Consider the following 24,897-nt stretch of genomic DNA (forward strand, 5'->3'; position numbering starts at 1 on the left):
GAGGGTTTAGGATTAGGGATAAACATGCTTAAATCCGCTGATTGGGGTTACTTTTTGCTTAGGGTGGTCAACAGATTGAGGTCACCTGATATGTCACCATCAAGATATTCTCTAGAGTGATGTGAGAGGGGAGGGTAAATGCTGATTTTTCTGATTGTGACACATGGGGATAAGGCCTTGACCAGCATTTAAGAGCAGGTAAGGTGGCTGTTGAAACTGGAGGTTCTGCACATGTCAGGGGGGGACCTGCGGGGGGGAGGTGGCAGCTGGGTCCTCCTGAATATCAAATTCTCAAAAAATCCTCAACCATGGCTTCTTTTGACATGTGTTCTTTGAAAAAATCAGCATGTCTCTTTTCAACTCAAAAGTCTTTATCCCTGTTGACTCACCTTTACCATAAGATTTTCCCTTTTTCTCCTCCTGTAACTGCATTGTTGATGCCCAATCACTGCTTCTAGTAACAGTGAACTGTTACCTACCAAATACTTATGGTGCAGTAAAAAAATATTTACCATGGGTAAAAAAAGTTACTGTAGGTAAAAAGTGATTTGTATTTACCATGTAGGTGAAAATTATTTACTGTAGGTAAAAAATATTTACTGTCGGTAAAAAAAGTGAAAACGGAGTATGCTGTGCTGTGAGTCCACACGAACATCCTCGTGTAAATTTCATTAGAAATTCAAACCTAGAATGGGCTATTCTGTAAGACATAGGTTGTAGGCATGCATAAGAGATCGTTCCCACGTATCTTCTGTCCATGGCACTTTTTACTCTTTGGTGCTTGTGAAGTAGATTTTTCTTCTCTTTCGAGATCCCTTGGACTAGAGTATCCTCATCTCCCCAACAACTGACTGTGCCTTTATTGCATCTTCAGAAGGGGTCCTAAAAACCATGCATCATATAGCCCTCCCCCTTAAGCTAGAGGTATTTGATGCCTCTAGCTATAGGTTGTGCTACAATAGGGTTCTCTTGAATACTTACCCACCTGGTACCAATTGAATTTGCCATGTTACTGCTTTCTTGGCTGATGCACCCTATTTAGTCCTTTCTGATGAATATTTGTATCCATCCATGACTAACAACTGGTCTCCTAGACCCTTGAAAGCCATACCCCATCCATTGTCAATATCCACTTTCAGTGGTAGCATTCTCTTTTTTTCTTTTTTTCTTCTCTTTTTTTCCTTTTTTTTTTCTTTTCTTTTTTTTGTCTTCTCTTTTTTTTTTTTTTTTTTTGAAACGACTATGTACATGATTGTTACCTTAGTTGGAGCTCGAATATGATGAGCTCTCCTCTGAACCATCCTTAGCATTGATTTCACCAACATATGGCTGTGAAAGACGACATTGGTAGGCCTTCAATCGCCAACCATTTACCGGGGTCTGATGTACCTTACCATCTAGGTCACCTAGTTGGTAACTACCATTTGAGAACCTCTGTATCACTACAAAAGGGCCTTCCCACTTAAGCAAGAACTTACCATCCTTCCTGCGATCAAAGCCATTGTCGTATCTGAGCACTAAAGAACCTTCCTTGATACCTTTCTTGACAAGGTTGCGATTGAACTTCTTTCGTTTCTTCTCTGCATGGGCTGCATAGTACTTCACTGCTGACTCTCGATCTAGCCCTAACCTCTCCAAATCGATGATTCTTCCTTCCACCTGCTTCTCTTGACTATCCTCTTGATGTGCTTTTAGAACTCGGAGGCTCGCTAGCTCCACTTCTATAGGCAATAGTGCATCTTGCCCGTAAACCAAGTGAAAAGGTGTATACCCCAAGGATGTTTTAAAGGATGTTCTGTAGGCCCAAAGTGCTGCATCTAGGTGTTTGTCCCATGCCTTAGGATGTAAATGCACTTGCTTAGTGATGATTTTACATATAAGACCATTTCCCTTTTCCACAAGACCATTGCACTGAGGGTAGTATGGTGTAGAGTGCCTGCGCTTGATTTTTAACTTGCTCATCAATTGCCCGACTAAATCAGCTCGAAATCCCGGTCCCCTATCCGAGAGAATCTCCAAAGGTGTGCCAAAACGGCAACAAAGGCATTCAAAAATGAAATCACTCACGTCCTTGGCTGTGATGCGCTTTGTGGGACGAGCTTCTGCCCATCTGGTCATGTACTCCACCCCCATAATGATGTATTCCTTCCCTGATTGAGTGCAAGGTAGTGGCCCTATTGCATCTATCCCCCATTTTTCAAATGGCCCATAGGTTTTGATTGGATGCTGATTTTCATGGGTAAGACGCCTTGGTCCAGCTTTTTGGCAAACCTCACATGTGTGGCACCAATGTTGTACATCTCGATGGAGGCTTGGCCAGGTGAACCCTGCTTGTAAAATCTTTCTGCTAGTAATCTCTTGTGCAAAGTGGCTGCCACACACACCTTCATGACAACTAAACAAAATATCCTTTATCTCTTGGGATGCAGGAACTCTCCTTAAGACAGCATCTTTCCCTCTACAATACAAGTCCTCATTCACTAAGCTATAGCTGGTAGCCTTTTTTGCCAACCACCTACGTTCACTTTTACTCATACCAGAGGGTGCTTCACAATGCTCAAGAAAGTAAAGTAAATCATGCAGCTCCTCCTTTCCCTGGTATAAAGGACTTTTCACAAGGATAGCACCTACTATGAGAGTTTGTAGTTCTTCACCTGCTAAGGCATCCGCTTCTCGATTTTGATCTCTAGGTACAAAGTGCACTCGAACTTCTTTAAAACCCTTCAACAAGGACTTTGCTTCCCTCATCTTAACAGACAATTTGTCATTTTTACAGGCCCATACACCAACCATTTGCTTAACAATCAACATGGAGTCACCAAAAACATTTAGCTTTGTGATGCCCTGAGAAAGACAACATTGCAACCCTAAAACAAGGGCATGGTACTCAGCCTCATTGTTAGAATGAACCTCTTTTAGATGAAACCCTTTTGCAAAGATCTTCTCCTTCTCTGGACCTAATATTACTATGCCTGATCATGCCTTGTCTTTGGTCCTCTTGTAAGCCCCATCAAAATACAGACTGTGTGCTCCCAGTAGAACTTCAGGCTCCGGGATAGGCTGTACCTTACTAGGTGCCTCTTTCTTGGCCTTCTCATAACACCTTTGTGTGAGGACATCTGCCAAACAAGCACGGGTGGAATCCTCTACTTGTAGTGTGTAGTCAAACTCTTGAAGCTGCACCACCCACTTTGCTATTCTTTGAGACAATTCCATGTGTTGTAGGGCATATGGAAAAACCTCCTCAGTTGTGATCACCACAAATTGTCTCGGAAGTAAGTAAGCCCGAAACTTCTCCACTGCAAACTTAAGAGCTAGCACCAATTGCTCAGTTGCGCTGAAACCCTTTTCAGCAGCTGTCATCACTCTACTAGAGAAGTAGACTGGTCTCATGAGAGATGTCTTTGGGTCTTTTTGCATCAAGAAACCTCCTAGAGCTTCTGGACCTACACTAGGATTTACATAGAATAATTCACCCCATGTGGGTTGTAGGACGACAGGCAATGAGCTCAAAATGGTTTTAACTTCTTGAAAGCACCTTTCACCCTCCTCACTCCATGTCAATGTAGTGTGTTTAGTGAGCTGCTGCAAAGGATAGATTGCCTGAGAAAGGAGATGTATGAAACGTCCCATGTAGCGAACCTTTTGAATGAAGGAGACTAGTTGCTTCACGTTTGAAGGAGTAGGTAAAGCTAACAATGTCTTTACCTTTTCAGGGTCAGCCTCAATACCATCTTGAGATACAACATGGCCTAGTAGAGTGACCTTGCTCTCACTTATGTGGCACTTGTCTTTATTCAATTGCCCACCCAATTGGGCCAGACGGGTGAAACCTTCATCAACCTTGGACAGATGTACTTCCCTAGAGCTGTAAATGCAAAAATCATCAATGAAGACTCGTATGGACTTACCAAAGTAAGGTTGAAACACCAAGTTCATAAACCTCTAGAAAGTAGCTGGGGCATTAGTTAAACCAAAAGGCATAACTCTATAAGCAAAACACCCCCAAGGTGTTATGAAGGTAGTCTTTCTTTGGTCTTCATCTGCAATTCTGATTTGGAAGTAGCCTGAGTACCCATCACACACTGTGTACCTTTCATGACCAGCCACTTCATTTAGTATTTCATCTTGAAAAGGCAAAGGAAAATGGTCCCTTTTTGTGGCTACGTTTAGAGGCTTGTAATCCACACATACCCTCCACTTCCCATTTTTCTTTGGTGCTACCACAACTGGAGACACCCACTCAGAATCTTCCACTGGGTAGATAAATCCTGCCTTGAGTAATCTTTTTACTTCTTTTAAGAGTGCATCTTGTTGCACTAGCCCTAATCTCCTTAGCCTTTGCACCACTGGTTTGGCACCTTCCTTTAATTGGATATGGTGTTGGGTTACCGTCACTCCTTTAATGTGCTCGTAATCAGTTATAAAGAGGCCAGCATGCTTCTTTAGTACTTGCAAATAGGGTTCTCTCTCTTCTTCTAGTAGGTCCTTAGCTAGCATCTCCTCTAAGCCTGTGGCTTCTTCCTTGTTTAGAGAGTCTTGACCACCTTCTCCTTCTGGGTTTCGCAGTATTATACCCATGACTTCCAAAGAGCTAGCATCCTCCTCAGATGACTCATCCTCAGATGAAGAGCAGCTGCTTGTGCTCCATTCATCCATAGAAGTCTCCATCTCTAGGTCTTGTTGTCTACCCTGCTTCATGTCATACACAATTTTTTGTTGCTTGCCACCTACCTTATGATTTGGTCGCAACTCAAGGGAACCTGTCTCCCAATCTTGCCTAGCTTTCATAGCCATAAGCCAAGGTCTTCCAAGGATTAGCGGATAGCCCTCCCCCTTAGTTGGGATCACATAAGCATCAATTGAGATTGCCACACCAAAAGCTGAAACATTCACTCCATTAACCTTTCCCACACAAGCCACCCTTACATTATTTGCCATCTTAGCTTGTAAGGAAGTTTGCTCGTTTACTTCCAAACCCAACTTGTGCATTAATTTCTCTGTCATAACACAAATCTCGGCTCCACCATCTACGTACACATTGGAGACTCGTTGACTCTTAATCTCTGCATCAATGACTGGCACGATATTCTTCATGCCTCTTGCACTAATAGACCCAACTGACTTTGCCTTAGCCCTCCTGGTGCTGACCATCTTAGACCAGGTTCTACGCATCTTTGGGGAAAGGTGGAGGAGTTGCTGCCATGAAATCTTTGGTCCTTGCTTACTCACATCTGCTACCAGGTCGTAAGGTATGGATCCTACCCCAAGTGGAAAGTCTTCTACTCCTATGTGCCTCCTTGACCTACTCTTCCTTTTCTTGTCTCCTTTCACTTGGGAGGAACCCTCATTCCCTTTATCCGGCTCTGAAGCTTCCATTTCATCAGTTCTTTGTCTCCTAACTCTCTTTATTGGCATGGCAACAGCTTCCTCCATTTTTTCTTTCCCTTTATCCTTACCATTGTCAAGACTTATGACAGAGACAGCCCTGTCCTCCCCTCCCGATGGTAGTGGAGGGATCTCTGCTGGTGCTTGTGGTGGTGGAGAAGGGGGTCTCAATATTTGGATTGGTGGAGCCACGTGTGCATTTTGTCCATTTAGTGGCCTAGCTCGAGGAGGAGTGACTTGCTGGCGAGGAGGCCGTCTTTGATTACCATTTCCTTGATAGCGTCGTGGATGGGGGCAATAATACATGCCGTGACCTACCTCTCCACAGTTGTAGCAAATGTACTCACGTGCTTGCCTTTGTCCTTCTTGTCTATTTCATTCATTTCCTGGCTGGGGAGCCCTTACACCTTGAACCAGATTGATGGACAGGCTCTCTAGTTGATTGGTGATTTGTTGAAGTAATTCTTGTTGAGAGGACTCTTGGTCTGTTGCTCCTGTCCCTGCTACTACCCTTGCCGTAGGTTGAGCTAGCGGTGGAGGCTCCATTCCCCCTTGTAGTTGAGCTTGGAATTTTAACTTCCTATCCTTCTCCCTTGCATAAGTCATAGCTTTATCAAAGGTATCTGGGAATTTACCTTTTACCTTTTCTCGAAGGATGGGGTAAAGCCCTGCCAGGAAACAGTCCTTCTTTAGGCATTCTGGCGCCCTTTCTCCTTCACCTAGTGATGCACACCATTTCTCCCACGGGTTGGAAAACTTTCCTTCATAGCTTCTATAGTCATTGGGTGATGTTTGGCGTAGCTCTAAGAGCTGTCTCCATATCTCCTCTGGAGGCTCATGGCGGCGAAATTCTTCGATGAAGGCCATCTTTAAGGACTCCCAGTCTCTTCTTTCTTCAGGTGCCAAAGTTTGATACCATAATTTTGCACCTTCCCTCAAGACCAAAGGAAAGGCCCTTAACTTAGTAGCTTCGTCATCCCTTCCCGATACCAAAAAGGCCATTTCCAAATTATCCAAAAAGTTTGGAGCAACCTCCCCAGGCTTACCATAAAAATTAGGGAAGGCCATAAGTGAGAGAGTAAACAATTACACAAACAGCTCCAATTTATTTTAAAATAGACTATGGTAATTACAATTTGGAGCTTTAGCACAACTTAGCTCAAAATAGGATGAAGATCGACACATCAAAGGAATGGTAATAGTCTAGTAAGGGTAGAATGACAGGATGAGGAGAGTGCAAGATTTCCCCAAGTCTCTCGGCTCCAAACAACAGGGCTATTCTTTGCTGATAAAATATTTTTCTATCAATACAAATATTCACACGGATATGACGCACAAAATGGAAAGGAAACATGCGGGGATCATCATTCTCATTATTGGCATCCATACTTACACACAAGAGCCTAGCTTAGTTGCACCACCTTGGGACCAATGAGCCTGATCAGCCACAGAAGGTCAGCACCTCGGATCACTTCGACTCTTCCTGATGCATTTGTGAAGACGTAAGGTGTGATGGCAACACTTTGTACAATGTTGAGCCTTTTAGCAAGCAACAATTGGATGCTATTACCATAATCAGCATGACGAATGAAAGTGACACCATTAATGTGCAGCACATCATCAACTAAAATAGTTTCCTTAGATTGAGATAACTTCTTGAAAATTAGCAGCAAAGGTAGGGCGGGGAGGCTTTTCACCCGGTCTCCAAAGCACTTTGGACAATATCCAAAGTGATCTTCACGCGGACAGGAGGTTGGCTTGGGATTGGTGGTGTCTGCATTCACAAAGTGCACTGGGAGCACTCGCAGACAGGCGGCAATCTTGTAGGCAAGCCTTCGCCTCTTTGCTTCAGGAGGATTTAGGGGTGAGAGTCGTGGTTGCAAGTTGGAGGTTGAAGTTGGTTGCTCACTAGCCTTTTTCTTGCCTGTAGTGGTCATGTAATCCCTTATTAATGAGATTAAGCCAAATGTTACCTTACGCTTGAGCACGCGCTGCGGCCTTGGGCCACTTAGGTGTAGAGGTGATCTTCCTCCTCTTAGTCGGCTCCTCAGGAAAGAGAGGTATGGTGATGCTTTCTCTTCCCTTAATGTGTGTCACAGTACCTTCGTGTATGTTGATGTAGAATATTTCAAGCTCGTGTGCGTTGGAGGTTTCTGGAGCACTCATAGGTTGAGAGGAGAGGTATATCAAGCTCTTCTTCTTACTCTCCTTCGTTGGCGACGATCACGAACAAGGCATGTAGAAGAACTTACTTCTTGAATTTCAATGACACTGCAACCTGGTAACAAGACCTCGATGAAAGCTTTTAAGGCCTCTAAAGCCTCCTCCTCTTCTGTTCTCCAATTTGCAAACTCCTCACGCCATTCGTCCATGTTGTAGATTGCACATCTTCATTGCTTGTGGACTGAAGGTCTGTGTAGCCCTCCTTAGTGGGGGCACCAAAATGATAGCGGGAAAAAGAGTAGTGCAATCGGGTGGCCTCTGTACTCGTGCACACTCCACAAACCACGCCTCGTGCAAACAAGCAAAGAACAAAACAAAGGGGGCACCACCCTAAATTAAGAGGTTTAGGGACCTCACACATAGTGCACATAGGCAAGTGAGACTTCTGGCATTATGATGGCATCAAAACATATGGCAGAACACATAGAAACGAAGCTTAGGGACCTTATGTAGCATATATATACACAAGACATCAGCTTAACAATACAACGGCATCTGATCATACATAACAAGGATATAGAGAAGCAAGCCAAGGATGGCATAACCCCTTGTCAAAAAAAATCAACCCAGCAAGTAGGTATGATCCTACTAGCAACACATCAATACCTTAGAGAATGATGGCGAGGATGGTGGCCATGGAGCATGAGAGAAGACTCCTTATTTAGGTTTTAGGGCTAGTAATGTAGCATACTAGAGGGAGAGAGAGTAGAGCTCCATCCATAGCTCCTCGTTATGAGCAATGTCGTCATAGCTTCTTTGCTTGGTGAAGTGGGTGAAGTGTTGGTTTTGAGTGAGAGAAGGCCTCCTTATATAGGTTTCTGAGAGGGTTTAGGATTAGGGATAAACATGCTTAAATCCGCTGATTGGGGTTACTTTTTGCTTAGGGTGGTCAACAGATTGAGGTCACCTGATATGTCACCATCAAGATATTCTCTAGAGTGATGTGAGAGGGGAGGGTAAATGCTGATTTTTCTGATTGTGACACATGGGGATAAGGCCTTGACCAGCATTTAAGAGCAGGTAAGGTGGCTGTTGAAACTGGAGGTTCTGCACATGTCAGGGGGGGACCTGCGGGGGGGAGGTGGCAGCTGGGTCCTCTTGAATATCAAATTCTCAAAAAATCCTCAACCATGGCTTCTTTTGACATGTGTTCTTTGAAAAAATCAGCATGTCTCTTTTCAACTCAAAAGTCTTTATCCCTGTTGACTCACCTTTACCATAAGATTTTCCCTTTTTCTCCTCCTGTAACTGCATTGTTGATGCCCAATCACTGCTTCTAGTAACAGTGAACTGTTACCTACCAAATACTTATGGTGCAGTAAAAAAATATTTACCATGGGTAAAAAAAGTTACTGTAGGTAAAAAGTGATTTGTATTTACCATGTAGGTGAAAATTATTTACTGTAGGTAAAAGATATTTACTGTCGGTAAAAAAGTGAAAACTGTCGGTAAAAAAGTGAAAACGGAGTATGCTGTGCTGTGAGTCCACACGAACATCCTCGTGTAAATTTCACTAGAAATTCACACCTAGAATGGGCTATTCTGTAAGATATAGGTTGTAGGCATGCATAAGAGCTCGTTCCCACGTATCTTCTGTCCATGGCACTTTTTACTCTTTGATGCTTGTGAAGTAGATTTTTCTTCTCTTTCGAGATCCCTTGGACTAGAGTATCCTCATCTCCCCAACAACTGACTGTGCCTTTATTGCATCTTCAGAAGGGGTCCTAAAAACCATGCATCAGAAACTTAGCTCTTTGCAGAGCAAAGCCATAGTTCTTCTATTAATTCTAAAGCTCTTGCTGAGAAAAAAGAGGATGAGACCACTCCTCTCTTAGAGGGGTGTCAATGTTCCTCTCCTAGTGGTGTTGAAGGTTTTTTGAAAACCAACTCTTGATAGAGTTAGCAAGAGAAGTATTGCTCAAAATATCTTCTCCAAATATAAAGCTAAAGGTGATTATTTGGAATATTTCTCTCTTTTTTGCTTATGTATATTAATTTACTCTATCCTTGTAGCTTTGAAAGTTACTGGCAATGATAGCAAAAAGGAAAAGAAAAAAATGCATAGTGTCCTTTGCTCTACAATATTCTCTTCCTCCTCTTTGAACCATCTCCCAAATGTGCCACAAATTTTCCATTTCATTTTGAGGGAAAATGCATAGTGCTCTTTGCTCTACAATATTCTCTTCCTCCTCTTTGAACCATCTCCCAAATGTCTGCCACAAATTTTCCATTTCATTTTGAGGGAAAATCATGAACGTTTATGGCACATATCAATCAAATGAAGATTATTAAAAATATCTCAAGGCCGACCTTGATGATAAGGAGGGATGTTGTACCATAATTTTGGTTATGGATGGTAGATTTGTTCAAGAATACTTGGATTTTATTCTTGAGGGAGAGTGTATCTATTTGGTAGGGGCATAAGTCGTTACTCAAAATTCCAATGACGAGGAAGCTACCACCTTCTCATTGAAGGTGAATACCTTTACTTGCATGTCCAAGTTGGAGTCCTTTGATGTTTTTGATGTGTCTTCCAAAGAAAATTATCTCAAAGAAGCACGAAAAGACAATTTTTTCAAAGGCACTATTGTCGTTGTTGTCATCTAGCTTGACAAAGTGCAAAGCTATGGGAGCTAGAAATTATGAGCAACTCACTATTGTGGATGATCATCTAGCTTCAATAGATCTAGAAGCCATAAGCTTCTTATTTTCTTGTACACAACGTTTTCTATCATTGTGATAGTCTAGTCACGATGGCATTTAACATTTGTGAACGAAAAGAAAAATATATGTCGTGCCCTTGTCAATGAGTATTAAAATTAAAAGGCACTATTTTTATGTATTTTTCTCGAAATATGGAAGTGTGGAAAGTCCATGCAAATACTCTCTCAACTTTAGATGTGACTCTTTTAACTCTTATTTACAGACAACAACATAGAGCCAAATTGGAAAATTCCTTCTACATGCAAATTTCAAAAATGGGCTATGGGAAAGAGGTGAATTTTGCTCTATGTTTTTCAATTCTTGGTGCTTGTGAAGGGACCTAACTTACTTAAGTTAATGTGCAGCTTTATGGTACTCTAGAATATCAAACTTCAACAATGTGCTTATTGTGAATAAATGTTTTGAGTGCAAAAAAACCAAGGTTAGCTCGCTTTCAAATGGTGGCTCTTGCTTTGAATGTGGAAAATTAGTAGAGCTCTTTGATATTTCCACTTGAAGAAAGAATTATCAGTTCTAATGGCCCAACAGAAGTGACCCTTGTTGGAGATTGTGTGGATAAGATACCCAATCCTAAAGATACTTTGGTTAATCTCTATCACAAAAACAAGATTTCTACAAGAGTGAAGATTTCTTAAGGGGCCAAACTTGGTGCTTTTCTTACTGATAAGCAAGAATCAATCATTAATGGATATATCCAAGTCCAATTGGTGCTCATTCCAACTAACTCTTGAGCTATTAGTAGCTATTATTTTCCTTGTATGGCAGAGATATCTTGTTCTATTATCCTACCAGCACAATGACAATATCTTGTTGATACTTTTTGTAAAATTCTCTATCATCTACCATGGAGCTCGCAAAAATTGATAAAGAGTTTTTAAAAGTCTTTGTGCAAGTGAATTATTTTTTAAATTTCCTTTTAACAAATATTTGTTTCAAACTCTATGCTGTTGGAAATAGGGTTGCAAGGAAACACACATAGTTTGGAGAAGACGAAGAAGCTCAAGGCACACAACAGGGAGTATTCATAATGAACGATAGATAGCCCTAGAGTGATGGGCGTATATACAATGCACAGTGGAAAAAACCTCATAGTGAGGGAAAAATGTCTCTGAGTGACAAGATGATCAATGCTGCTATGGAATCGACGAAAACCCGCTTGTCCTTTTGCATGCTTGCCATTCTCTTCAGCCTAATCACTCAATTTCATCTCCATTATGCACCCAAACAACTTTGCCATAAGAGACCCAATCATTATAATCCGATAGTTGTTTACATTCTTTACATCCCCTCCTTTATGCAAAGGCTTGACCCAATTAGTACTCCAATCATAAGGCATACCATGTTGAACTGCAAGGTTCAACATGTCACCCATCCACGCATGTGTAAAATCCCCCGTCCATTTAATCATTCACGGCATGATACCTTGAAGATCTTTCACTGCGAGTGGCCAATTTTTCAATCCCACCATCCTCGATAGTAAAAAAAGAGGGCATACATGGGAGTGATCCATATAAAATGGCATTTTTTCAGCATTTGGTTGCTCATATAGTTGCCTACAATGTGTGTACATATCCACAAGACTCATGTTACCCAAATTCTCAACCTGCTTGCCCCTCGAGTTTCTCCAAAACTTCCACATGCACATGCCTTTTCTTGGACTTGAAAAAATTATTGCTTTACCTCCCATCTTCTTCTCTTCTTTTGAATCAATGCCTTGTATGTATGCAAATGACTTAGTTAGTTATCTTTGTCCATAGTTGCATCAAGCATTATCAAGGACTTTTGAGCATCTTGACATTCTTTATCAAACCACCTCTTGCGTGATCTATCTTTGTTGATACCATGCACATGATTTATGGCAAAGAATTCTTCGGCACAAGAACAAATAACTTTCTTGAAAGCTTCCCATTTTATTTCCAATGGTGCGTCATATTGAAGCTTTGTCATCTATAACTTTTACTCAACCATTTCAATGTACATTGGTGTCCTTTTGAAATCCATACATAATGATAACTTCTCTTCCCTTTGGCTGAGATTATCATGCTTAGTTGCTTCTTCACATGCAAGGTCAATACATAAGGTCCAATGGTCTGATTTCGGGGTCCATTGGCCAAACATAAAACTCTTTGTGCGATACATGATGGCTTTGGAGAGTAGCATATCGTCACCATTTCCAAAGAGCATACTAGTACTGAAGCGGTCCGGGGCGGGCAACAAGAAGAGCAACCTCTAGACACCCTTCAAGGCTCCCGTGCTGCTCATGGGGCTGGGACACAACACAACACAAACCAAAACAACAAACCCACAGCCAAATCCCAACTACACAAGGGGCACCACCTAGTTTAAGAGCGAACTAGGACGCAAAAGAGGAGAATCGTTAGAGCAACCCACAAACAAGCAAGGAATTTACACTAACCCTAACACCAATGGAACACTCTCACACACTAAAACACGAGAGAGAGAGAGAGAGAGAGAGAGAGAGAGAGAGAGAGATGGTGCTCGGGCTGCTTTGAAGTGTATCGTTAATGATCAAGCAAACATAAATATATATATGTAAGAAAGAGAGAGAAGGGGGAAGGGGGTGCTTGTTGCACTAATGCCTTCTTACAAATCTGTCATGACCAATCAAAGTGAGATTAGTATTTGTTCAACATAGCCTGAGTAAATTACACCACAACACATCACAAGAAAAGGCCACCCCAATCACTGTCTTAAGGCCAGGGGAGTCCTCTCCACCCTGTCGCCCTCTTACAGCATGTGGGATTTATGGCTAAATTGATAACAATACCCGGAGACAAGCTATCAAGAACTTAAATAAAACACCAAGACACTTACACATCATTATTGTCCATGACTTCACGTTGGAAGAGAGACAAGGTGTCCATGCTTAGTCCAAATTCACCCTCCTTGATTCAGCAAATGTTGGTCTTACACTAGTAGGAGAAATGATAGATTTCCTACTCTGAATTGAATGATCACTCTCTCTTACAATGGCATAGAGTTCCCTTGCTAATCACCCCTAATACAACACATACATATGCCTAATGCCAATGAGATTCCACTCAAGAGCTCCTTCTCAAGAGGTTGAGCTTGGCTTCTCAAGCTATAGCATAGTGCTCTTTCTTCTCCTTTTTTGTGCTAGCTACACCCTCCTTTTATAGCAATTTTGAAGGCTAGGGTTACTCCTCTAACCATGGTTGGGTTAGATTTTCAGCAATTTACCTAATTTCTTTTTCTTGGAATTATCAAGAAGTTGGTGGGGAAAGAGAGAGGAGAGAAATGGAGGTGATAGGACTTTTCATAGTGGGTTAGTGTTAGTAGGGTTAGTATTTTTATTAATTTACAAATGGAATTGGCCAATTTTGACGCTTGTTGACGGTCCACTAGCTTTGACGGTACATTTTTTCTCCACTCTTGACCTTCCTTGAGAGACAAGGTAATTGAAGCTGAGTAATCAACAACCATGATGCTATCTTTTAAGAGAAGAGGCTGAATTTTGTGGTTTTTTGATAGATATGGGTAATTTGGAGGAGGAAAAATGAGACTAGGTGGTCAATTTTGGAATGGAATTGTGTGTGGGAGGTATGAGTTCACCATGGTTTCTCTTATTCTTCAAGGTTGAGGAGAAGGTGAGTAGGGTGCAGAGAGGAGTGGTGAGAGAGGTGGGGATGATGAGTGGAGAAGTGTGTGTGAAAGAGGAAAATGATAAAGTGGAAGAGAGAGTGTGGCTGCATAGCATGGAAAAACTGGGGTCCACTAATAAAATCATAGCTCACAGCTCGTAGCTCAAAAAAATATGAAAAAAATTTGAGGCAAAAGTTCAGCCCACGAGCTACAACTTTTGTTTGTATCACCTTTTCAAATTCGGAGAGCAAGTGAACTTTAAAAATTCAGCAAAACCGACTGTTTTTTTCCACTGCACAAAGTCCTTGTGGGGTCCTTCTTTGGATGATTCTTTTGAATACCTCCAAGAGTGAGCCCTCCATAGTGCATGTATGCATGCCACCTACCCTTGACCTTATTTGGTAGGTCTATAATTGAAGATATTGTTGAGATCATGATATAAGTGAATAGTACAACTAAGAAAATCAAATATTGAGGGGTCTAAAAAATATGTACATGTCAAATATAAATAATATAAGTGGAAAAAATATAAAGGGGTCAAAAGAAATCTCTCTCATTATGAGGCTACCATAAAAAGATAAATATTTTTGGTGTTCTAATTTTTTAGAAAAAAAACAAAATAGATGTAGGAAGGGAAAAATCACAATAGTGAAAAAATATACACATAAATAAAACTAGTTTTTTTTGGATTTTTGTTGGGGTGGAGTTACACCAAATATAAGAGAAGCTTACATGAAAATATTTCTATATGGAATAAAGAGTATGAAAAATGGTAAGAAAAATTGTGGTAATGGTGAGGCAATGTACAGAGCATAAATAACACACACCTAGGTAGAAATATTTAAATAAATACCAAAATAATTATGAAAAAATCTTTTATTTAGGCCCTATATACAAAGAAATATTTACATACGCATGGGCCATAATATACTTATATTTTTTATATTTTTTATTTTTTTGGCTCAACTAGCCCAATGACTAGCTAATTGAGGGTTTTTTATTTCAGTAAGGAGATATGGGAAAAGTCCCCTAACTCACACGCACCTATATACAGTGAAATGGCAGGGATAGCCATAGAGTTTGGGTGAATTTGGTAGGGTCAGACAACTCACTATGGCAATTACAGAGAGCCAGAAAACGGCTATCATTAGCCCTCCCCCAGGATGATGGTATATTCATGTACCATCATAAAGAATGTTTTCCAAAGAGAGTGCTTCAGAGTCCTTGACAAGATCTTCATTGTTTGGCCCCTTGGAATTTTGGTTTGTGTTACACTCATGCTTCATGGAACAATACTTACATGAGATAGTTGCCTTTTGCTCTGGTAGATCCTTTGGTAGAAGGCGACTCAAATAAGGCTTCAAGCGATACCCGTTTACCTTCCTGGAGTGCTCTTTCCCATTCAAGTCCATAAGTTGATAGTAACTTGAATTGAAAGCCTTCTTGACTATGTATGGCCCCTGCCATCTTGTTTCAAATTTGGCATCAAAACGATTATCGAGTCGATTGTCATACCTTAGCATAAGATCTCCTTCATTGATGCCTTTGTCCTTCAGTTTCTTGTCAAGCTTCTCCTTTGTCTGTGTGGCTTTCCTCTTATAGCACTTGTATGCTGCTTCTCTTTTCCACTCAAGCTCAGCTAAGGTAAGAAGTCGATCCATCCATGCTTCTTGATCATCTCGTGCTGATTTGCCATGAAGTCGCATTGTTGGAATTTTTCGCTCAATTGGCTGTAAAGCCTCTTGACCATAGACCAAGTGAAATGGTGTGAACTCCGTGGCTTCCCTATATGTGGTTCGATACGCCCACAAGGCACCATCCAAGAAGTCATCCCACAACTTTGTCTTGTTTTTCACCATCTTTCTAATGATGCCTGCAATGACACCATTAGCTTTTTCTACCAAACCATTTGATTGGGGATAGTAGGGTGTACTGTGACGATGTAGAATGTGAAGTTCTTCACAGACTTCTGTGAGCAATCCCTTTCTAAACCCTGGACCATTATCAGAAACAATCTCCAAAGGTGTGCCAAATCTACAACAAATGTGAGTGTAGACGAATTTGCTCACTGTCCTCTCATTTACCTTTGCCACACTTTGTGCTTCCACCCACCTAGTCATATAGTCTATAGCCACTAGAATGTAGAGTTTACCATTTCTTGTCCTAGGCAGAGGACCCATAGCATCAATGCCCCACTTTTCAAAGGGTCCATTTGCAAGCACGATTTGCCTTGGACCATAAATCAATCTTCTATTCCCATTTACCTGACAATTGTGACAACTTTTACACCAATGTTGGACATCCACATGCAGACTTGGCCAAACATACCCCGCAAGCAAAATCTTCTTCACAGTTAATTCTTGGGAAAAATGACCACCACATGCCTCTTCATGCAAACCTTTTAGACTGGCTGGAATTTCCGTTATAGTTGGTACTCTTCTGCACACTTTATCCTTCCCTCTTTGATAGAGGGAGCCTTCTAGGAAGAGATACATGCTTGCCTTCTTCATGAGTCTCCTCTTCTGAGCTTTTGTGAAGTCTGGTGGAAACTCACCCTCCAAAATGTAGCCAATGATGGGAGCCAATGACTCCAATCCCTGGTACCTCGGTTGCTTCATAGCAGCCGCCACCATGATGACCTGCACTTCTTTCTTTACACATGCAATGGCTTGTTGTGCAAGTAAATCAGCATCTTCATTTTGTTTCCTAGGAATATGATATAATTGCACCTCCTCAAATTGATTAAATAGCCTACGGATGGTATGAACTTTGGCCCTTAGTCTTTCATTTTTGCATGCCCAAATGCCTAAAATCTGCTTCACAATGAGAAGTGCATCCCCTTTTACCATGAGACGTTGTATACCATGGCCAATGCATATTTTTAAACCATGAAGTAGTGTGTCATATTCTGCTTCATTGTTGCTAGCTGAACTTGGTAGATTGAACTTCTCTTTCATGACCACCTCTCCACTTGGGTTGAGCAACACTAGCCCTCCCCCTTCTTTTCCTGTGGCTCGACGAAAAGCTCCATCAAAGAACAAGGTAAAAGCATTAGGAATACTTTTTGGTGGTGGCAATGGTAGGGTCTTTACTTCAGGCACCTTAATCTCCTTTTCATGCACCCTATAAGTGAGAATCCCTGCCAATTGTGCACGCACACTATCTTCTACCTTGAAAGAGTATTGAAACTCTTGCAACTCCATAATCCACTTTGAGATCCTAGTACTAAGATTCATTTGAGATGACACCCAAGGGAAAAAATTCTCTACGGTGAGGATTACAAAAGGTTTTGGGAGCAAGTAGGATCTAAACTTCCTTATCGCAAACATGAGAGAAAGCATCATGAGTTCTGCCTCCGTGTGGCCTCTCTCTAAAGCATTCATGACCCTACTAGCAAAGTAGATGGGCCGCATCCTGGTACTATAGGGATCTTGTTGTAACAAAACTGCACCAATTGTTTCTTTCCCAGCACTAGAGCTAACAAAGAATGTGTACTCCCAACAAGGAGGCATGAGTGTTGGTAGCTCTGACAAAATGGCTTTAATGTTACAAAAGTACTCTTCAAGCTCATCAGACCATGCAAATTCTACTTGTTGTGTCAACTTTTGCAAAGGGTGAAGTAACTCCGAGGCTAAGTAAATGAAGCGTGACATATACTTCACCTTTTGAATGAATGAGATGACCTCCTTAAGACTATTGGGTGATGGTAGCTCAATAAGAGCCTTTGCCTTTGAAGGATCCACTTCAATGCCTTTGTAAGAAACTTTATGACCAAGCAAGATTACTTCATCCTCACCTATATGGCACTTGTCGGGGTTGAGTTGACCTCCCATGTCGTAGAGCTTCTTTAAACCTTCTTCTACCCTTTGTAGATGTAATGATTTTGAGCTATAAATACAGAAATCATCAATGAACACCCTAATTGACTTTCCAAAGAATGCTTGAAACACCATATTCATGAAACGTTGGAATGTTGCAGGAGCATTTGTCAGACCAAATGGCATGACTCTAAAAGCATAACAACCCCAAGGAGTGATAAAGGTTGTTTTCAATTGATCCTCCAATGCAATTCCTATTTGAAAGTAACCTGAGTAACCATCGCACACAGTGTACTTCTCATGACCAGCTACCTCATTTAGTATCTCATCCTGGAATGGGAGGGGAAAGTGATCTCTTTTTGTTGCCTCATTGAGGGGACGGTAATCCACACACACCCTCCACTTGCCATTTTTCTTAGGAGTGACAACAACAGGAGAGACCCACTCTGAATTCTCCACTGGATAAATGAAACCTGCTGCTAGAAGCTTTCTTACCTCCTTGAGTAGAGCCTGCTCCTTTATAACTCCTAGCCTTCGTAGCTTCTGAGCTTTAGGTGTGGCCTCAGGCTTTAACTCAATCTTGTGTTGAACAACATCTACCCCACGCACGTCGGTGTAGTCTTTAGCAAAAAGCCTAGGAAACTTCCTTAGCACACATTTGAACTCCTCTCTTTCATCCTTTGTAAGTGTTGTTGATAGCATACCTTCCAGCATCCCTTCATCTTGAACACCTTCGTTCTCTTGAGGACCTACCTCCTCCAAGCCTTGACAAGAGGTCTCTTGGTTGCTTGGCTTAAACCTTACCCCCATGACTTCGATGGAAGACTCCTCTTCAGTAATGCTTCCGCTACTTTCTTCTTCTGAAGTGCTATCGGTCCAACCTTCTTCCGTCTCACTCTGAGATGATTCTTCATTGAGGTCCTCTTGGCGTTGCTCCTTCATGTCAAAGACAACCCCACGACGTCGAGTCCTCTTAGCCTCCTTGGTCTCCTTTGCCTTCTTTTCTCGTCCATGGTCACTTTGTGATGTAACTCCTTCTTTCTCCTTACCTTTCCCTCGGCCACGCTTAATGCCATTTGCTTCCATGTCAACCTCTCTTGAATTTGTCACCTCTACCACATGCACGTTTGGGTCTGGCAAAGGTGGAACTCCTTCCACTCCTTGTGGAGGTGGTCTTGCTCCATTTGTCCTTTGTATAAGCCGTGGTTGCTGACTAGTTCCTTCACCTGCATTCATCACTGGGTAATTCAAGTTAGGTCTCCCTGGCTCCCCACGGGGCCAAGGACAATTATACATCCCATGTCCAGACTCACCGCAATTCCAACATTGCAAGACTCTCCTAGTTCGTGGCTCTCTCTCTTCTGACTTCTTTGCTTGTCCCTTTGGACCTACAGCTTGTGCAAGGTGAATTGACAGGCTGCTTAAAGATTCATTTAACTTCTCAATCACTTCAGCCGTTACCTCAGGAAGCTCCCTAGATGTTGATGCTTGTGACTTACCTTTGGGTCTAAGACCTTCTATTGGAACCTCTCCCCTTAAGCACTTGAGTTTCCTATACTTCTCAGCAGCCCTAGTTTCCGCTGCATCAAAAGTAGCAGGTGCACCCGCCTCAACTTTTAACTTAAGGTCAGGAAAGAGTCCGGCTATGAACCTCTCCTTCTTTAAAAATTCTGCACCATCACCAGGGTTAGCAACATTTCGTATCCATAGAGCCCAAAGACGTAGAAACTCTTGCTTGTACAAGTAGTAGTCATCTAAGTCTTTTTGCTTATGAGAAACAATGTCTTGCCATAATTTCTGAGTGTTTTGGGGATCAAAGAAGTATTTCTTGAAACGATTCAAAACTTCCGTGTAATTCCCTTTAACTTCCTCAGGCAAAGAGTCAAACCAACTGCTAGCATCTTTCCTAAGGACCACCTCAAACATTTCTACACGTTCTTGATCAGTTACTATCCTCTTGATACGGCAAGACATCTTGAAATTCGCTAGAAATAATTCTGCATCCTCTCCAGGCTCTCCAAAGAAAAGAGGATATCCAGACATTTGGCTTTGGCTCTCCATTAAATTGATTTCAAAGTGACGCGTTTTTGTTTTTTTTTCTTTAAAAGATTTACACAATAATATTTTCTAAATTGCAATCTATTCTACAACAAAATAAAAATATTCACATCAAATGACCTATGATAATCAATAAGAGGTAGAATGACAGGGTTTGGTGACGCGAGAATTTCTCCTACTCTTTGGGCACCAAACATGAATACCATACGTTGTTGAAAATGGATTTTTCTACTAATTGCAATGTTTACTCTAATGTGTGGAGTGAAATGAAAGGGAAAAACCTGTATTCCTGGGCCATTATCCATGGTCTATGCATGACCTAATTCTTAAAACAAAACAAAAATATAGACGTCCAAACTAAGGTCGTACCTAGTGAGAGGCAAAATTAATGGATTTACTGATGCGTTTATCTCTACCAACTTAAGAGGACCTAAAATTCTACGAATTACTCGCTGAAATTGCAACTTAGTACTAACAATTATGTGTACCTTTTGCCTTGCAATGGGAATGAAGGGATCATACAAATTCTCGTGATTCATACAAGCTACTTGATTATGCTAAAGGTTCAGTCTTCACAAAACATACACAAGCCTGTCCTCCGTGGGGCACCAATTTGAAGCGGTCCGGGGCGGGCAACAAGAAGAGCAACCTCTAGACACCCTTCAAGGCTCCCGTGCTGCTCAATGGGGCTGGGGCACAACACAACACAAACGAAAACAACAAACCCACAACCAAATCCCAACTACACAAGGGACACCACCTAGTTTAAGAGCGAACTAGGACGCAAAAGAGGAGAATCGTTAGAGCAACCCACAAACAAGCAAGGAATTTACACTAACCCTAACACCAATGGAACACTCTCACACACTAAAACACGAGAGAGAGAGAGAGAGAGAGAGAGAGAGAGAGAGAGAGATGGTGCTCGGGTTGCTTTGAAGTGTATCGTTAATGATCAAGCAAACATAAATATATATATGTAAGAAAGAGAGAGAAGGGGGAAGGGGGTGCTTGTTGCACTAATGCCTTCTTACAAAACTGTCATGACCAATCAAAGTGAGATTAGTATTTGTTCAACATAGCCTGAGTAAATTACACCACAACACATCACAAGAAAAAAGCCACCCCAATCACCGTCTTAAGGCCAAGGGAGTCCTCTCCACCCTGTCGCCCTCTTACAGCATGTGGGATTTATGGCTAAATTGATAACAATACCCGGAGACAAGCTATCAAGAACTTAAATAAAACACCAAGACACTTACACATCATTATTATCCATGACTTCACGTTTGAAGGGAGACAAGGTATCCATGCTTAGTCCAAATTCACCCTCCTTGATTCAGCAAATGTTGGGCTTACACTAGTAAGAGAATTGATAGATTTCCTACTCTGAATTGAATGATCACTCTCTCTTACAATGGCATAGAGTTCCCTTGCTAATCACCCCTAATACAACACATACATATGCCTAATGCCAATGAGATTCCACTCAAGAGCTCCTTCTCAAGAGGTTGAGCTTGGCTTCTCAAGCTATAGCATAGTGCTCTTTCTTCTCCTTTTTTGTGCTAGCTACACCCTCCTTTTATAGCAATTTTGAAGGCTAGGGTTACTCCTCTAACCATGGTTGGGTTAGATTTTCAGCAATTTACCTAATTTCTTTTTCTTGGAATTATCAAGAAGTTGGTGGGGAAAGAGAGAGGAGAGAAATGGAGGTGATATGACTTTTCATAGTGGGTTAGTGTTAGTAGAGTTAGTATTTTTATTAATTTACAAGTGGAATCGGATATTTACAATGGGAGTATCCATGTAGGATACAAATAAGGAAGAAAAACTCTTAAGAGGTAAGAAAAGGTGGATGTCTTACAAGGTTGATGCTCCAAGTATCTTGAGTAGGGCCAATTTTGACGCTTGTTGACGGTCCACTAGCTTTGACGGTACATTTTTTCTCCACTCTTGACCTTCCTTGAGAGACAAGGTAATTGAAGCTGAGTAATCAACCACCATGATGTTGTCTTTTAAGAGAAGAGGCTGAATTTTGTGGTTTTTTGATAGATATGGGTAATTTGGAGGAGGAAAAATGAGACTAGGTGGTCAATTTTGGAATGGAATTGTGTGTGGGAGGTATGAGTTCACCATGGTTTCTCTTATTCTTCAAGGTTGAGGAGAAGGTGAGTAGGGTGCAGAGAGGAGTGGTGAGAGAGGTGGGGATGATGAGTGGAGAAGTGTGTGTGAAAGAGGAAAATGATAAAGTGGAAGAGAGAGTGTGGCTGCATAGCATGGGAAAACTAGGGTCCACTAATAAAATCATAGCTCACAGCTCGTAGCTCAAAAAAATATGAAAAAAATTTGAGGCAAAAGTTCAACCCACGAGCTACAACTTTTGTTTGTATCACCTTTTCAAATTCGGAGAGCAAGTGAACTTTAAAAATTCAGCAAAACTGACTGTTTTTTTCCACTGCACAAAGTCCTTGTGGGGTCCTTCTTTGGATGATTCTTTTGAATACCTCCAAGAGTGAGCCCTCCATAGTGCATGTATGCATGCCACCTACCCTTGACCTTATTTGGTAGGTCTATAATTGAAGATATTGTTGAGATCATGATATAAGTGAATAGTACAACTAAGAAAATCAAATATTGAGGGGTCTAAAAAATATGTACATGTCAAATATAAATAATATAAGTGGAAAAATTATAAAGGGGTCAAAAGAAATCTTTCTCATTATGAGGCTACCATAAAAAGATAAATATTTTTGGTGTTCTAATTTTTTAGAAAAAAAACAAAATAGATGTAGGAAGGGAAAAATCACAATAGTGAAAAAATATACACATAAATAAAACTAGTTTTTTTGGATTTTTGTTGGGGTGGAGTTACACCAAATATAAGAGAAGCTTACATGAAAATATTTCTATATGGAATAAAGAGTATGAAAAATGGTAAGAAAAATTGTGGTAATGGTGAGGCAATGCACAGAGCATAAATAACACACACCTAGGTAGAAATATTTAAATAAATACCAAAATAATTATGAAAAAATCTTTTATTTAGGCCCTATATACAAAGAAATATTTACATACGCATGGGCCATAATATACTTATATTTTTTATTTTTTTGGCTCAACTAGCCCAATGACTAGCCAATTTAGGGTTTTTTATTTCAGTAAGGAGATATGGGAAAAGTCCCCTAACTCACACGCACCTATATATAGTGAAATGGTAGGGATAGCCATAGCGTTTGGGTGAATTTGGTAGGGTGAGACAACTCACTATGGCAATTACAGAGAGCCGAAAAACGGCTATCAGTACTATTACACATGTTGTACTTGTCATCTTTCACAATTGATACAAAATCTTCCAATCATTTCTGAACCATACATGCTACCCCTCCTTGCCCTCTTTGTGCTTGAGATTCTTTGACGACATCACATTAGGGCCAAAAACGACTCAAAAAGGGCTGTTTGTTAATCTAAGGATTAAGGAATAATCCAATAGTTATTTGACACGTATACAAAAGTATGGCACTCTTGTCTCCTCTATCCTATTTTGACGAAGAACCGCTAAATGTCTTGATCATAAGGCTGAAACTACTATATTTGGGTGCTTTCAGCGAGAGAGCTCATTAAATTTGCGGCCCAAAGTAATGAAGTCTCATCTTTTATTCTATTTTATATTTCACAAAAGCGTTGTCAAAAGATACGAAATCTATGTCAGAAGGCTCTCAAAACAAGGGCATTAATGACAAATCACCTACTTTTTTCAAATGTATACCTTTTTCACTCTCTCTCTATTTTGTGAGAGGTTTAAGTCTTTCCGTCTCTATATTTTCTTTCTTCTTCTCTAATCTCTGAGTTTCCATGGCGTCTTTTGCACGTCGCCCTTCACATAACATAACTTCTTGTGACTTTCATAACGTTAGAGAGGATGGTCTTTAGAAGCCCATATCTTTTCATGTGAATGACTGGGTAACAATGCTTCCTTCATGCAAAGGTGTACATAGACTGAAGAGAACTAAACGTTATAAAGTAAAAAAACCATTGGAAAGGTCGTGTTCTTGCTTTCAAAGTGACCGACAATGGCTGGCTAGCTAAGGTTCAACATGTGTACATGGCCAAGGATATGGTGTTAGACTGGGAAGAACATCCCACACTGCATTCTTACTGTAAGTACAAAAAAAACTTCTATTTGATACAATGAATTTTTCATTCTCCCATTGTTTTTCTCATTTTTTTATTCCATTCCAGATATATTTCCTTCAACAGCTGTGGAATGGCAGCCTGTGGAGAGTCTAAGTGGGACGTTCAAAGCAATGCATAAAGGGATTGCAGATGCTATGTATGCTGACAAGACACCTTCCTTTTACAAAACAATGGATTTGTTTGTCTATTTTGCAGAATACAAAGTTCCATCACGAGAAGGTGCATATGGAGAACTACATCAGTTACCCGTTTCCACCATAAGTTCACTTGACTGGGAAGCTCCTGATGCATGTACTATATCAAGCTTCAAAAACCCAAGATCAAAGAAGACGTCCTTAAATCTATGTCTCCGGGCAGGATATCAATAAGTATTAAAGTTTAATGGTTCTTGCCTATACATGTCTTTGTGGCATGTTTCAAAACAATGGACTTGCAGAGGACAAAGACGATGTGGCTTAATAGAAGACTTTCTATGACTGAACTGGATAATGTACTTGGAGACGGATGGAGCACCAACGAAACTTTCCGTATTGGTGATAATATTAGTTGTAGAGTAAGCCCAAATTCTATGTCTATCTCATATCAACTATGTCGTCAATCATTAGTTCTGGGCTACGACTATAGGAGATGGAGAAGCAAATTAGGTAGTTGGGTTCCTCTCGACTCTCAGGAAAATGGTCCAGAGTTTGAACTAAAGGTCACAGTCCATCCACACACCGAGTATGTAAGACCTAGGGTAACTGAACCTGGGATCCTCCTCCCTACCGCCCCTTATATAAGCTAGCTCCTAGCACTTGCCCTAAGCGGATCCCCAGTCCGCACTGGTCCAGCCGGCCCTTGGCCTAGGTCCCTGACCCCTTAGGTTGGGCCT

This window comes from Adiantum capillus-veneris, chromosome 10 (genome assembly GCF_014529385.1).
Source record: "Adiantum capillus-veneris isolate H3 chromosome 10, ASM1452938v2, whole genome shotgun sequence".
NCBI lineage: Eukaryota > Viridiplantae > Streptophyta > Polypodiopsida > Polypodiales > Pteridaceae > Adiantum > Adiantum capillus-veneris.